General features: G+C 39.1%; 1 protein-coding gene and 1 pseudogene across 3 annotated transcripts in view; one reads left to right on the top strand and one right to left on the bottom strand.

Moving 5' to 3' along the window:
* The window catches only part of ZFP82 (ZFP82 zinc finger protein), a 54,030-nt gene that overhangs the window by 21,068 nt on the left and 16,542 nt on the right, over window positions 1–16,420 (top strand). The gene's annotated exons all lie outside the window — the stretch shown is intronic.
* Window positions 13,926–15,396, bottom strand: LOC129083006 (obg-like ATPase 1; annotated as a pseudogene).

Below are 16,420 nucleotides of genomic sequence, written 5' to 3'. Positions count from 1 at the left end.
AGTTCCTTTTTTCTTTTCTTTTTTTAAATGTCAATATCCATTATAAAATATTATAAAATTTAAATCTATTATAAAGTCTCAGCAATCATGACACCTACACAGAAATAATCAAGGAGATCAATGAAATAAAATGAGCATTCTAGAAACAAACATATATATCTGTCTAACAATGTAATATATGACTAAATTGGTATTTCAAATCAATGGGGAAAGTAAGGCTTATTCAACAAATAAGGTGCATGGACCACTAGTACTTAAAAGAAAGCAAAAATAGAGCCCTATTTCACACATTATACAAGAAATACTCAGGTGAGTTAAAAATCAATATGTACAATCTAAGCAGTTTTTGGAGCAAACACAAAATAATATTTTTCTTACCCTGAAGTAAAATATTCAAACCCAGAAGTTATAAGGTAAAATATTGACAATATGACTATATTAAACATTTAAGACTGTACAGTAAAATACATATGAAAAAAAGTTAAAGGACAAGTAGTAGAATAGGAAAGTATTTACATCACATCTATAAAAGGGTTAAAAGTTGTCTTTTTTTTTTAAGGGAAAAAATTCTACAAACTTGTAGTCAAAAAAATCAATAAAGAATACCAAAAAGTCATTTAGAGCTTTTTTTATTTCTAAAAAAAGAAATAGGCAAGAAATATACAAAAACAGGTTTAGTTTCAACAAATAATAAAGGAACAATTAAAATAACACATCATTGTCACAATCAGATTAATTAGTATTAAAAATATTGGTAATATCAGGTACTGGCAATTGTGAAAGGAAGTAAATGCATTCATAGACTCTTTTTCTTCATCTTAAAGCAGTCCCTTTAGCATATTTTGCAATGCTGGTTTGGTGGCGGTAAATTCTTTTATTCTTCTTTTGTCTGAAAAGCTCCTTATTTTGCCTTCCATTTGAATTCAGAGCCTTGCTGAGTAGAGCAGGCCTTTGTTTTTCATTACTTGGATTATTTCTTGCCGTTAGCTCCTGGCTTGTAGTGTTTCTGATGAGAAGTCAGCTGCTAGCTGTACCGGGGCTCCCTGACATGTTACTACCTCTTTCTCCCTTGCTTCCTTTAGGATTCTCTGTTTGTCTTTGATATTTGCCATTTTAATAATGATGTGTCTCAGAGCAGGCCTCATTGGGTTCCTCTTGAATGGGTCCCTCTGTGATTCCTGGACTTGTGTGACTTTTTCTCCCCTCAAATTAGGGAAGTTGTCCATCATTAGTTTTTCAAACAGGTTCTCTATCCCTTCCTCATCCTCTTCTCCTTCTGTTATCCCTATTATACGGATATTATTAAACCTTTCAGGTTGCCCTGCATTTCCCTCAATGCGTCTTCATTCTTTTTGAGTCTTTCATTTTCTTGCTCTTTCTGGGAGCTTTTTTCTACCTTTTCCTCCAGCTCACTGATTCGGTCCTCAGCTTCACCTAGCCTGCTTTTGACTCCTTCTACTGTGTTCTTCAATTCAGAAATTGTATTCTTCATTTCCTGTTGTCTCTTATTGAGAGTTTCTATGTCCTTTTTCATGCTGATACAGTTTGCAGTAAGTTCCTCAGTTTCCCTGTAGTTTTTGATAATTTTCTCTGCGCTTACTGAGCTCATTGAGCTTCCTTAGAACCCTTGTTTGGAACTCAGTATCTGATAGTTTACTTACCTCTATTTCATTTAGTTCTCTTTGTGGGAATTCCTTCTTTCCCTTCAAGTAGGGGGTTGTTTCTTTGTTTTCCCATTATTTGTGAGACTTCTTTTTTGCTTCTGATTCTTAAGTTGATCTGTCTTGATTTCCTCACTTTGTGATGTGAACTTTTATGGTAGGAGACCGGTGTTTTTTCTTTCTGGATCTGCCTCTGATGATGTCAGATGTTGTCCCTGTCTGACCTTAGGCAGTGTGTTTGAGACTTCCAGGAATTTACTCTTCGTGGCTGGCTCCTTCAGCTGTTAATCTAGTTTCTCTGCACCCAGCAGCCTGGCTTAGAGACACCCCAGGGTGGGTCAGAGTCCCTCCTGGCAGCAGAGTTTTGGGATCCTTTCAAGCTGCTGCTGCTCAGGGGAGTAGTCGCCTGAGACAGATGGCTGCTGCCATGTGGGGGAGGAGTCAGCGCCAGGATCCTGCAGGCTGCTCTCTCTGTTCTCTCCCCAGAGCCTCCATATCCAGTCTCTCAAGTGTTTCTAGGCCACTCTGTGCCCCTTTATTCAGGGATTTACTCTCTGTGGCTGTCACCCTGTACTCAGCCATTAGGTTTTAGCACTACGGGGCCTAGGCAGAGCCTCCTGAGGGCGGGGCTCTTGGGTCCTCTCATTACGGGTGCTGCTCAGGGGAGTGGTCTGCCTGAGCAATATGGCTGCTGCTGTCTGAGGCATGAGTCAGCACCGGGATCCTGTTGGCTACTCAGTTCTCTCCCTAGAGCCTCCTTCCCCAGTCTCTGCTCAGGTGTCTCTAGCCCACTCTGCTTCCACCTTTGCCAGAGCCCAGGGTAGATGGCTGCAAACAAAATTTAAAGCGTTGGCCCTTTAAATGATGGTTTGCATCTCCAGCTGCCCATTTCTGTCAGAGAGCAACCCTGCCGCTTTCGCCGCTGTCTGTTATCTGTCTACTTTTTGGGCTCTGGTGCTGTAGGCTGGAGATCCCTGCTTATGGTTTAGACCCCGCTCTTCTCAGGGGATCCAACTGGTCATTTCAATATCCGTCTGGTGATGCGCCCGTGTGCACCATTTCCACCTTCTCGAGTCTCTACCACACTCCTTACCAGGTAAACTGTGTTGCAGATGATTCTTCTGTCTGTCCGAGGTTAAAGGTTCCTCTCTCACTATTGTTCAGTTATTTGTTCTAGGTGATTTCTCTACAATTTACTTGTAATTCCAGGTTGTTCTTGGAGAAGGTCAGGGTGACTTCCACTCACTCCTCCGCCAGCTTGATTCCTTTTTCAACACCATTTATTGAAGAGACTGTCTTTGCTCCATTGTATGCTCTTACTTCCTTTGTCAAATATCAACTGGCCATAAAGGGATGGGTTTATTTCTGGTCTTTCTGCTCTGTAGCATTCACTTATATACCAGTTTATATATAGCCTGTTCATATACCAGTAATAGGCTGTTTTGATTACAGTGGCCTTGTGTGGAATATTTTCCTCCATACCTTTACTCTCAGCTTGTTGAAGTCTTTTGTTCTGAGGTGGGTCTTTTTAAAGAGCATATATATTGTTTGTTTGTTTTTTAATCCATTTGGCCTGTATATATTTTGATGGGACATTTTATCTACACTTAAGTTTGTAATAGATAGATACTTATTTATTACCATTTTTTTAATTGTACTTTTGTTTTTCTCTATATGTCTTCTTTTTAAAGAAGGCCCTGTAATATTTCTCGCAATGCTGGTTTGGTGGTAATGAACTCCTTTATTTTAGCTTCTTTTTTTTTTTTGGTCTGGAATGCTCTTTATTTGGCCTTTGAATATAAATGATAGCCTTGCTGGGTATAGTATTCTTAGTTGAATGTCCTTTGCTTGCTTGCTTTCTTTCTTTTTTTTTTTTAAAGATTTTATTCATTTATTTTTAGAGAGAGGGGAAGGGAGGGAGAAAGAGAGGGAAAGAAACATCAATGTGTGGTTGCCTGTCATGTGCCCCTTACTATGGATCTGACCTGCAACCTAGGCATTTGTCCTGACTGGGAATCAAACTGGTGACCCTTTGGTTCACAGGCCGGCACTCAATCCATTGAGCCACAGTAGCTAGGGTGCATGTTCTTAGCTATCAGCACTTTGAATACTTCTTACCATTCCCTTCTGGCTGAAGTGTTTCTGTTGAAAAATCAGCTGACAACCTTATGGGGACTCTCATGTAGGTAACTGTCTCTATTGCTGCCTTTAAGATTCTCTTTGTCTTGACTCTGACATCTTAATAGTGATGTGTCTTGGTTTGGATCTCTTTGGGTTCATCTTGCCTGGGACTCTCTGTGCTTCCTGAACTTGTGACATTTTCCTTCTCCAGGTTCATAAAGTTTTCTGCCATTAATTCTTTAAACAGGTTCTCTATCCCTTCCTCACTCTAATTTCCTGTGGATGTTGTTAACCTTGATGTTAACCCAAATGTCCCTTAGACTTTTCTCATTTGTCTAAAGTCTCTTTTCTTTTTAATTTTCTCATTGGTGGATTTTTTTATCTTGTTATCTAATTTGCTGATGTGATCCTCTGTCTTACTTATCCTGCTGTTGATTCCTTCAAGTGAATTATTTATTTCAGATATTGTAATCTTTATTTCTTTTCTTTTTAAAAATTTTTTTTAGTGTTCAAATACATTTGTGTCCATTTTCCCGTCACCACTTTCCCCTGTCCCACCCATGCACACCTCCTACCCTCAGTCCATCCCCACTCTGGCTTTGCCCATTGGTCCTTTATACATGTTTCTTGACTTGACACTTCCCCTTCTTTTCCCTGTTAACCCCTTCCCCTCTCCCCTCTGGTTACTGTTAGTTTGTTCTCTTTTTCAGTGTTGCTGGTCATATTTATCCTGCTTGTTTCTTTTGTTGATTAGATTCCACTTATAGGTGAGAGCATATGGTATTTATTTGTCTTTCATCCGCTGGCTTATTTTGCTTAGCATAATGCTCTCCATTTCCACTCATGCTGTTGCTAAAGGTAAGAGCTCCTTCTTTCTTTCTGCTCCATAGTATTCCATTGTGTAAATGTACCACAGTATTTTGATCCACTCATTTATTGATGGGCACTTAGGTTGCTTCCAATGCTTGGCTATTGTAAATTGTGCTGCTCTGTACATTGGGGTGCATAGGTTGTTTTGAATTGGTGTTTTAATTCTTAGGATCTAATCCCAGCAGTGGAATCACTGGGTCAAAAGGCAGTTTGTATTTAGCTTTTTGAGGAAATTCCAAACTGCTTTCCACAGTGGCTGCACCAGTCTATATTCCCACCATAGCATACTAGGGTTCCTTTTTCTCCACAACCTCACCCACACTTGTTTGCTGATTTATTTTATGAAGGCCATTCTGACCACTGTGAAGTGGTATCTCATTGTGTTTTAATTTGCATTTCTCTGATGGCTAGTGATGCTGAGCATCTTTTCATATGTCTCTGGGTCCTATGTATGTCCTCTTGGAGCTGTGTCTGTTCAGGTCCTTTGTCCATTTTTCTATTGGATTGTTTGTCTTCCTGAGTAGAGTCATGTTAGTTCTTTATATATTTTGGAGATCAAACCCTTGTCTGAGGTATCATTGGCAAATAATTATCCCATATGGTTGGATTCCCTTTTATTTTCCTGATATTTTCTTTAGCCATGCAAAAGCCTCTTATTTTGATAAAGTCCCATTTGTTTATCCTTTTCTTTATATCCCTTGCTCTAGGGGACATGCTGGTGAAAATATTACTGTGTGGTATATCTGAGAGTTTCCTGCCTATGTTCTCTTCTAGGACTTTTATGGTGTCATGACTTATACTTAAGTCTTTTATCCATCTTGAGTTTATTTTTGTGTATGGTGTAAGTTGGTGGTCGAATCTCATTTTCTGGCATGAAGCTGTCCAGATGTCCCAATACCTTTTGTTGAAAAGGCTATTTTTACTCAATTTTATGCTTCTGCCCCTTTTGTCCAGTATTAATTGACCATGAAAACATGGGTTTATTTCTGGGCTCTCTCTTCTGTTCTACTGATCTATGTGTAGGTTCTTATGCTGTTTTCGTAATATAGTTTGATATCAGGTATAGTGATCCCTGCTACTTTGTTCTTTTTTCCTCAAAGTTGCTACAGCTATTCGGGATCGTTTATGATTCCATATAAGTTTTTAAAATGTTTGTTCTATATCTATGAAATGTGTCATTGGTATTTTAATAGGGATTGCATTGAATCCATAAATTGCTTTGTGTGGTATGGACATTTTGATGATGTTAATTCTTCCAATCCATGAACACAGTATATGCTTCCATTTATTTGTGTCTTCCTTAATTTTTTTCTTCAATGTTGTGTAATTTTCTGAGTACAGGTCTTTTACCTCCTTGGTTAAGTTTATTCCTACATACTTTATTTTTCTTGTTGCTCTAGCAAATGAGATTTTTTTACTGTTTTCTGATTCTGATATTTCATTGTTGGTATACAAATATGGCTTCAATATCTGAATATTTACTTTGTATCTGTTTTGCCAAATTCACTTATTAGGTTGAGTAGTTTTTTTGGTGGCGTCTGTAGAGTTTTCTATGTACACTATCATGTCATCGCAAGCAGTGACAGTTTTAATACCTCTCCATTTAGATGCCTTTTATTTCTTTTTCTTGTCTAATCACTGTGGCTAAGACTTCCAGTCCTATGTTGAATAGAAGTGGTAAAAGTCAACATCCTTGTCTTGTTCCTGATTTTAGCGGGAAAGCTTTTTAGTTTTTCCCTGTTGAGTAGATGTTGGCTGTAGGTTTTTTATATATGGTCTTAATATATTGAGGTATGCTCCCTTTACTTCTAGTTGGCCAAGTTTTTTTTTTTTAATCATAAATGGGTACTTACCTTATCAAATGCTTTTTCCACATCTTTTTATATGATTGTGTGATTTCTGTCTTTCCTTTTATTTATGTGATGTATTACGTTTATTGATTTGTGAATATTGAACCATCCTTCCATCCCTAGGATGAATTCCACTTGATCATGGTGGATGATCTTTTTAATGTATTGCCGGATGCAGTTTGCCAATATTTTGTTGACATATGGCATCTATGTTCATCGCAATACTGACCTGTAGTTTTCTTTCTTTGTTGTGTTTTTATCTGGATTTGGGACTAGGATGGGTCTGGCTTTGGAAAAATAGTTTGAAGTTCTTCCCTCTTTTTGGATTTTTTGGAATAGTCTCAGAGGGACAGGAATTAGCTCCTCCTTAAATGTTTTGTAAAATTCTCCTGTGAAACTATCTGGTCCAGGGCTTTTGTGTGCCCGGAGTTTTTTGATTACTGTTTCAATTTCCCAGCTGTTATCAGTCTGTTCAGGCTTTCTGATCCTTCATTCAGTGTTGGAAGGTTATATTTTCCTAGAAATTTGTCCATTTTACCCAGATTTTCAAATTTCTTGGCATATAATTATTCATAGTAATTTCTTAGAATCTTTAGTATTGCTGTGGTATCAGTTGTAATTTCTCCTCTTTCATTTCTGATATTATTTATTGGGTCCTCTCACTTTTTTCCTTGATGAATTTGCTTAAAGACTTGTTGATTTTGTTTATCTTTTCAAAGAACCAGCTCCTGGATTTATTGATCCTTTTAATTGTTCTTTTAGTCTTTGTGTCAGTCAATTTTGCTCTGATCTTGATTATTTCCTTCCTTCTACTCACTCTGGGCTTTGTTTGTTGTTGTTTCTCCAGTTCTTGAAGATGTAAGATTAGGTGGTTTGTTTTAAATGTTTCTATCTTTTTTAGGTAGGCCTGTATTTCTATGAACTTACCTCTCAGGACTGCCTTCTCGGTGTCCCATAGGTTTTGGATGGTTGTATGTTCATATTCATTTGTTTCCAGGAACTTTTTGATGTTTTCTTTGATCTCATTATTGACCCATTCATTGTTTAATACCATACTGTTCTACCTCTATGAGTTTATATGTTTTTTAGTTTTTTTCTGAGGTTGGTTTCTAGTTTCAAGCCTTCGTGGTCTGAGAAAATGCTTGTTATGATTTTACTTTTCTTGAATTTGTTGAGAGTTGTTTTGTGTCCTATCATGGGATCTGTCTTTGAAAATGACCCATGTGCATTTCAGAAGAATGTGTATTTTGCCTCTTTGGGATGAAAGGTTCTTTATATATCAGTTAAATCCATTTAATCTAATTTGTTGTTCAGTTCCACAATATCTTTGTTGATGTTTCATTTGGAAGATCTATCCATTTTGACAGTGTGGTGTTAAAATCCCCTACTATCAGTGTGTTGCTGTCTATATCTTTCTTGAAGTCCTCCAAGATTTTCCATATATATTTGTGTGCTCCTGTGTTGGGTGCATATAGGTTTACAATGTTTATGTCTTTTCGATGGATTCTACCTTTGAGTATTATGAAATGTCCTTCTGGGTCTCTTTTTATGGCCTTTGTTTTGAAATCTATTTCGTCTGATATAAGTATTGCTACCCCCATCTTTTTTTACTGTCCATTTGCTTGGAATATTTTTTCTATCCTTTTACTTTCAATCTGTGTAGGTCCTTTTTTCTGAGGTAGGTGTCTTGTAGACAGCATATGTGTGGGTCATGTTTTCTTATCCATTCAGCTACCATATGTGTTTTGAATGGGAGCATTTAATTCATTTACATTAAAGGTTATTATTTATAGGTAGTTATTCATTTTTCCCCTTTTTACCTCTGACTCTCTCTTCCTCACTTCTTTTCTTCATCTTCTTAAAGCAGTCCCTTTAGCATGTCTTGCAATGCTGATTTGGTGGAGATGTATTCTTTCATCCTTCTTTTGTCTGGGAAACTTCTTAATTCTCCTTCCATTTTAATTGAGAGCCTTGCTGGGTCAAGTAGTCTTGGTTGCATGCCTTTTCTTTTCATCATTTGGAATATTTCTTGCCATTGTCTTCTGGGTTGTAGTGTTTCTTTTAAGAAGTCAGGTGCTATGCCTATCGGGGCTGCCTTGTATGTTACTACATGTTTCTCCCTTGCTTCCTTTAAAATTGTCTATTTGTCTTTGATATTTGCCATTTTAATTATGATGTGTCTGGGAGTGGTCCTCTTTGGGTTCCACTTGAATGGAACCTCTGTGCTTCCTGGACTTGTGTGACTTTTCCTGCCCTCAAATTAGGCAAGTTTTCGATCATTAGTTTTGGGAACAGGTTTTCTATACCTTTCTTTTCTTCTTCTGGTATCCCTATTATATGGTTATTATTATGTTCAGGTTGTCCTGATTTTCTCTTAATGACTCTTCATTCTTTTTAAGTCTTTTTTTTTTTTTTCATTTTCTTGCTCTTTCTGGGAGCTTTATTCTGTCTTGTCTTTCAGCTCACTGATTCAATCCTCTGCTTGATCTAGTCTGCTTTTGATTCCTTCTCATGTATTCTCCTATTCAAAAATTGTATTCTTTATTTCCTCTTGGGTCTTATTGATAGTTTCTATGTCCTTTTTCGTGGTGATATAGTTTACAGTAAGTTCCTCATAGTTGCCCTGTATTTTTGGTAATTCTGTCTGGGCTCTCTGAGCTCATTGAGCTTCCTTAGAACCATTGTTTTGAACTCAATATCTGATAGTTTACTTGCCTCTATTTCATTTAGTTCTCTTTCTGGGAATTCCTCCTTTCCTTTTGATTGGGGGGGGGGGTTTCTTTGTCTCTCATTATTTGAGAGACTCTCTTTTCTGCTTCTGCTTCTTAATTTGATCTGTGTTGACTTTCTGACTTTGTGTTGTAAACATCCATGGTAGGAGACCTCTGAGATTCAGTGGTACAGTCTCCTTGATCACCTGACCTTGCTGCTCTTTGGATGCCTTTTATGCTGTTTGTATTAGCTCTCTGGAAGTAATTGGGTTTTGATTGTTTGGTCATTCTTTGGTGGGTCCTTCCCTCCAGCTGGTTGACTGAGAGTCACTCTTCCCACTACGTCTTGTCTGTTGTCATGTAAGTGCTGCCAGAAGAAAACCACACAGCTCAGGAAAGAAACCCACATCCACAAAATAGCTTTCCCCTGCAATCCCACTGATCATAGCAAATGAACCAGTATTAATAAGGTTTTAAAGAGATTAATACTATGATAAGAAAGAAAAGAAATAAAGTATTAGTATAAAATCTTATAACTTAGTATGCACAAACTTGATAGACCCAAAATGAATGTTACAAAACTATATAGTAAGGAAAATATCGCAAATGATGGAGAAGACCACAGTGGACTTTATGTTGGTAGCCTCTACAAGTTACTACTATTTTTGCTTTCTGGACCCACCTCTGGTGATGTCAGATGATAGCCCCATCTGACCTTACACAGTCTGTTGGAGACTTCCAGGAATCTACTGTCTGTGGCTGTTTCCTTCCGTTGTTAATTTAGTCACTCTTCACTTTTCAGCCAGGCTTAATCACCACAGGGCAAAGCAGAATCCCTCCTGTGGCAGGGCTTTTGTTTCCTCTCAGGTTGCTGACACTCAGAGGAGAGATCTGCCTGAGCAAAATGGCTGTTGCCATATGGGGGATGACTCAGCAGTGGGATCTGGCTGGCTGCTCTCTCAGTTCTCTCTCGAAAGATTCTGTCTCCAGTCTCTCAAGTGCCTCTAGCCTACTGTGCACCCCCACTTAGTCAGGAATCTACTATCTGTGCTTGCCACTCTGTACTCAGCAGTCAGGCTTAAGCACCACAGGGCCACAGCAGAGTCCCTCTTAGGGGCAGGGCTATTTCCTCTCAGGATGCTTATGCTCAGGTGAGTGGTCTCTGCCTGAGCAAGACAGCTGCTACTGTATGGGGGATGACTCAGCACTGGGATCCCAGTGGCTGCTCTCTCAGTTCTCTCCCCTAAGCCTCTGTCCTCAGTCTTTCCTCAAGCGTCTCTAGCCCATTCTGCCTCCGCCTTTGCCAGAGCCCAGGTTAAGTGTCTGCAAATAAAAATTTATGTGTTGACCCTTTAAGTGACTCTTTGCATCTTCAGCTGCCCATCTCTGTCAGAGAGCACCCTGGCTGCTTTTCGCATCTGACTGTTATCTGTGTACTTTTTGGGCTCTGGTGCTGTAGGCTGGAGATCCCCGCTTATCGTTTAGACTCTGCTTTTCGCAGGGGGATCCAAATGGCCATTTAACTATCCCTCTGGCGCTGCTGCCTGTGGGCACCCAGCCAACCTTTTCAAGTCTCCACTCCATTCCTTACCAGTCAGGTTGTGCTAAAGGTGATTCTTCTGTCAGTCTGAGGTTATAAGGCTTCTGTCTCCCATGGGTTCAGTTGTTTTTTCCAGGTGATTTCTCCACAATTTAGTTGTAAATTCCAGTTGTAATCTAGTTGTAATTGGTTTTGTTAGTTTTGGGTCCACTTGGATGGGGTTCAGATACAGGTTGCTGCCAGAAGTTATGTGAAACTGGCCTTGGGCTGCCTGTCTATGGCTACTACACTGTTCACTGTTTGTGTCTATGTCTATTGGATGTCTGTGTGGATGTGAGGGTCAGGTCTGTGTAAGAGTCAGCTTATTCCTACTTAGACCTGAGGACAGCTTTGTACATGAGCCTCAGGTCCTCCACCACCTTTCAGCTACCCTGTCTCCTCCTGAGGTTTCCAATCTTCCTCCCAAGCCTTTTTAGGAGAGACTTTAGGATGAGCCCAGGCCAGTTGAGATAGAGCTAGTGGGTTCCCTTCTTGTGGGTCTTGCAGTCTATAGGGCTCTCAATGAGGAGAAAATTGCCCCTGCTCAAAGCCAAACCATTTGTTCTCTGCCAGACTCCAGTTCTTGTTTCCTCAGTGGGGCTTTCTCCTGTTGCAGGATGGGTACAGTCAACTGACCCCTTGACAGGAGCAAGCCAAGCAGCCCTGAATTCCTGGGTTTGCTACTGGGACTGATGCTGGTCCAACTTACAGGAGGAGGCTAACCTTGTGTTTCATTCTAAGACATTAGGAGGAAGTTAAACTCTCTGTCCCAGTTCTAGGCAATAGTTTCTGAGCATCTCACACTTTGAAAGTCCCCATACTGAGCTGCTCTTCCATTCCCCCCACAGAAATGTACCCACCAGAGGAATCTGGTGCTTGGCCAGGGCTGACCTACAGTTTCTCATTGTGGGCAGTGTCTGCAAAGCTGTAGGAGAGGGGAAAGCACTCCTTCCCCTTCCAGGAGTAGTGTGGTCTGGCACAGGGCTTGCCTTCCCTGTGGAGTATCCAAGCAGTTCAGCCCTCGTCCATCTAACTCTCAGACAGTAGTCTCCCCATGAAACACAATCCAAAGCTCTCAGCTCTGTGTGGCACCTGGCTCACTGCCAAACCGAGTTAGGTGGAACCCAGTGTCCCTCCTCGTGCAGTTTCCCAGTCTCTTCAAGCAGCTGGTTGCAGTAATGGAGGACCTGAATGGTGAAGCAGCACTGCAAAAACTGCAGGAAGGGCCAAAAATTCCCAGGTCTGCTTGGCTTCTCTGTACCTCTGAACTCAGCCACAGGAGTGACTTTTGGAGGGCAGGGCGCTGCTTGTATGCTCTTGAAGGGGGAGACCGGTCCTCTTTCCTAATCCACTTAGTTAAGTCCCCTGCAGCAAATAGAAGACCCCTTAAAGACACTGCTGGGTGTAGATTGCAGGCATCTGCACAGGAACTGAAAGCGACAGTGTGGTCTCTCCTGCAGCCTGAGCTCATGTCATGAACTCTCCAGGCTGGTGCTGCCAGAACTGGAGCACTCCATGCTGAAAATGCACACTCTTGAGTCTCATAGGCACCTTGGATTCCTACTGGTTCCCACTGCCAGACACCACGCAGTCTCCTCTTTCTGCCTCTATTTCTGTGGTTTGGGGATTCCTGCTGTCAGTGGTTAAGGTCCGTCACTCCTAAGGGGAGGGAGCTCTGCAGCTGCAATTTCTATCTGGTCTCTCAGTTACCATAGTGTGTTAACCTAGATGCACAAGATGAGCAATGGACAGGGCTTGCTTTAAAACTTTTTACTAAAAGTTATAGGCATGAGGTGTGACTATGCAACATGACCTGCCCAGTTAGGAGTTTATGATCAGATTGCCCTGTGAGGTTACTTTTGGTTAGATTTTTTTGTCCACAAGACTGTTTTAAAAAAATGCCCAGTCAGCCCTGGCTGGTATGGCTCAGCGGATTGAGCACCAAACTGCAAACCAAAGGGTTACCTGTTTGATTCCCAGTCAGGGCACATGCCTGGGCTGCAGGCCAGATCCCCAGTAAGGGGTGCTTGAGAGGCAACCACACATTGATGTTTCTCTCCCTCCCTCTCTCCCCCTTTCCTTCTCTAAAAATAAATAAAATCTTTAAAAATAAAAATTTTTAAAAAGCCCAGTCAAGCTAAATAATAGTAACTCTAGCTGATTTACATGACATTTTTTATTTAATTGCAAAGGGGGAATTGTATTTATGATTTTTCATATTTATGTATTTTTACCTGATTAAAGAAAGGATATAGCCTTGGCTGAGTAGTTCAGTTGGTTAGAGCATCAACCCAATGTGCCAAGGTAGTAGGTTCTATCCCTGGTCAGGGCTTACACAAGAATCAGCCACTGAATGCATAGATGGGTGGAGCAACTGGTCATTGTTTCTTTCTCTTCCTCTAAAAATCAGTAAATAAAAATAATTTTTTTTTTAAAGAAAGGGATTCTATTTTTCTGTATTCTCATCAGCAGTCTTTAATAGAATGGGAATTCTTTTATCCAACAGAATTAGGACTGGTATTTGGTCTTATTAATGCATAAAAATGAGTTACTATAAAAGTATTATTTATACTCAATATTAAAATGTGTGCCTATTTGACTTGTATTTTTTTATCTATACCACATACATTATCCATAGTTTATATCTAGTTTTAATTTTTTTAGAAGTAGAACCATATGAGCGCAGAATACTTGATTGTTGTTTTCCTCCCTCTTTTACTATTGCCACTCACACACTTTTTTTTTGTCAAATATTTTATTGAGTGTAGACATCTGGAGTACTGTAAAACATAGTTATTTGTAGATTCAAAAGGACGAAGCCACACTGTATTCATTGTCAGTTGTGTCAGGCTTGGCATACTTGTGGAGATTAATGCAGTATCATGAGAGTAGTATGTTTCCTGTAAAGCTTCTACAATTTGGAGTGGGGTCTTAATCATGTGAAAGGCAAAGCTTTTTTTCATTGGAGGTGCATAGTATTTTAATTTTAAAACAAATATAATTAATTCTTATATTTGTAGAAGATTCCCATCTTCCCCAACTTTGTTTATCCCTTCAGTTTTCAGAAAATTTAATTTTTAAAATATCATATGCTCTTTGGAAATTGTACATTTAGCTGAGTAATAACTAAAATTTATCTATTCTTTGGTTGCTGAGGTTTATTAAATTTGAAGTATATATCTCCGTCTTCAAATATAATTTGTGCCTTGATGTCTGTACTTTTCAGCAGCCTGGACTGCATTTTCAGAACCTTCCTCTTTAAAATATTTGTATTTTATTACTTCAGCCATAATGAATCCTTTTTCAAAATCTGCATAAATCTTTACTGCAGCTTGAGGAGTCTTTGTCCCTTTCCTGATGATCCATGCACACATTTCATTCAAGCCTGCAGTGAAAAAGTATTCTAGTTGAAGTGCTGAAACCCAATTTTAATGATCTTTGCAAAGCACTTTTTGTCATGTTTGCTTTCAGATACCTCTGTCTCTTCTCTGTGCTCAATTCTTGCAACTTGAGGTCCCACTAAAAGGAATAACTTTTTATATACCTGGGTTATATACTTGTCTACCTACTCTTTACTGCTTATCAGCCATTTGTTTTTCTTTCTAATGTAATGTTTTTCAGAAAGATTAACCAAGTAGACCGTTGGCTTTGAAGTCAGAAATAAGTGTTTATTCAGCACTTCAGTCTTTTTGTCATTCCAATCATGATTGAAATGAACAGGTTTCTTTTGCTCTAAACCCAGGATTTGACTTTGCATCTTATGTCATATTCAGATTTTAGTTTTTTATCACCTTCTCTCAGAGCCACTTTTTCTAGTTTATCTATAATTGGTCCAAATATTTCCTCATCTTTAAGCTGAAACTCTTCCTGTTTGTTTCTGTATCTCAAATAGAATCTATACTTCCTTCAACACATTCTGTGATATCACCTTCAAAAGCACATGTTAAATGAAAGATTCCATTACAGCCACTTATATGAAACAAGCTCAGCAATACCCACCACATTTAGAAAGGCAGAAATTTTGCTTGCTGATTTGTGGTACTGGCAAAGAAAATCAAACCTATTATCTGGGACAGGTACTCTGCTGTTATGAAGATCAAAAGCGCAGAATGGGAAGTTTTCTTCTGACGCCTGACTATTGGTTAACACATTAAAGAAGGTAGATTTCCCAACATTTGTCAATCCAACCATATCAATTTTCACGGAGATTCCAAATCTTCTGATGAGTAAGGGTGTTTTACATATCACCTCCCTTTTTGTGGGGAATCGTGCTGGGAAAGCAGTGACACAGGGTCCCGAAGGCAATGGAGGTGAGGAGAAAGAGCACAGGAACAGCAAGCAAGGTTGTGATGGCAGCTAAATGGGCACCCACACTTGATTTTTAACAATGTTTATTTATGACCAGTTTTTCCGGTATTCAATCATTTTCATAGAACCATTCTCTTCTCATAGTTACGCATGAGTTTACACATTATTTAATTAAATTAGATGCTTTCAGGAAAAAAAGTTAAACTGGACTAACTCTTGTGAGGCAGAAGTGCTTTGTCAAGCGGGCCTGTTTCTGTGGCTATGTCCCCAGACACTGGCCTGTGTTTCATGCCCATGTCTATTGCCTAGTTTGGAGGCAGACAATAGTAGTTGCTAAATGGCCTAAGGAAAATAATCTGGAGATTCAATATACTCAACCATTTTAAGTACAGTATTGCTTTATTGTTAGCCATTCAGTCCACACTCGCTCAGTTTCACAAAATGAACACCCTTGGTAGGCCATTCTTACCTTGTGCAGAGTAGTCTCTCTTTCATGAACTGGTGTGTAATTTGGAAAATCTGTTGCCAAATCCTTCAGGATTTTTATCAAATGTTACGTATAAATTTTAAGTGTACTATTTTCATTACTATTGTATCAGGGATCTTTTTCTCTCCATTGTATTTTATTGTTCAATGTATATATAGAGGTTATTAATTTTTGTATCTTCATTTTATATCTTACTACTTTCCTAAATTCTGTTACTAGTTATATTATTTAAACCTCAAGTTTTCCAATTATGCAATTATGTCCTCTGAAATAGTTATACTTCCTTTAAAATTCACTTTTTTGTTCCTATTTTTTTAATTTTTATTGAATTAATTGGGATGACAATGGCTAATGAAGTATCCAGATTTAAAGGGTACAGTTCTATAATAACTCATCTGTATATTGTATTGTGTGTTCACCATCCAAAGTCATAACTCATTCTGTCCTCATTTATCCCCCACTTTACCCTCTTCTACCTGCCCCCAACCCCTTTTCCTCTTATAATCACCTTACTGGTTTCTGTATATGAGTTTTGTTGTGTTTTGTTTTTGCTTAATATTTTTACTTTTTAAAAAAAATTTATTTTTTTAATTTATAAATAATGTTTATTCTATTACAGTTGTCTCAATTTTTACCCCTTTACCCCCCTCCACCCATCCTACCCTGAACCCCTGCTCCCACAGTCAATTCCCACTCTGTTGTCCATGTCCATGGGTCATTCATACATGTTCTTTGTCTAGTCCCTTCCCCTTCTTTCCACCATTGTCCTCTTTCCCCATCCCCACTGGTCACTTTCAGTCTGCTCCATGTTTCCGTGCATGTGGTTTATTTTG

This window comes from Pteronotus mesoamericanus, unplaced genomic scaffold, assembly GCF_021234165.1.
Source record: "Pteronotus mesoamericanus isolate MK-2021 breed Mesoamerican mustached bat unplaced genomic scaffold, CSHL_Meso_final scaffold_165, whole genome shotgun sequence".
NCBI classification, from domain to species: Eukaryota; Metazoa; Chordata; class Mammalia; order Chiroptera; family Mormoopidae; genus Pteronotus; species Pteronotus mesoamericanus.
Note: the sequence above shows the minus strand (reverse complement) of the source record. Positions and strands in the feature narration are given on the sequence as shown.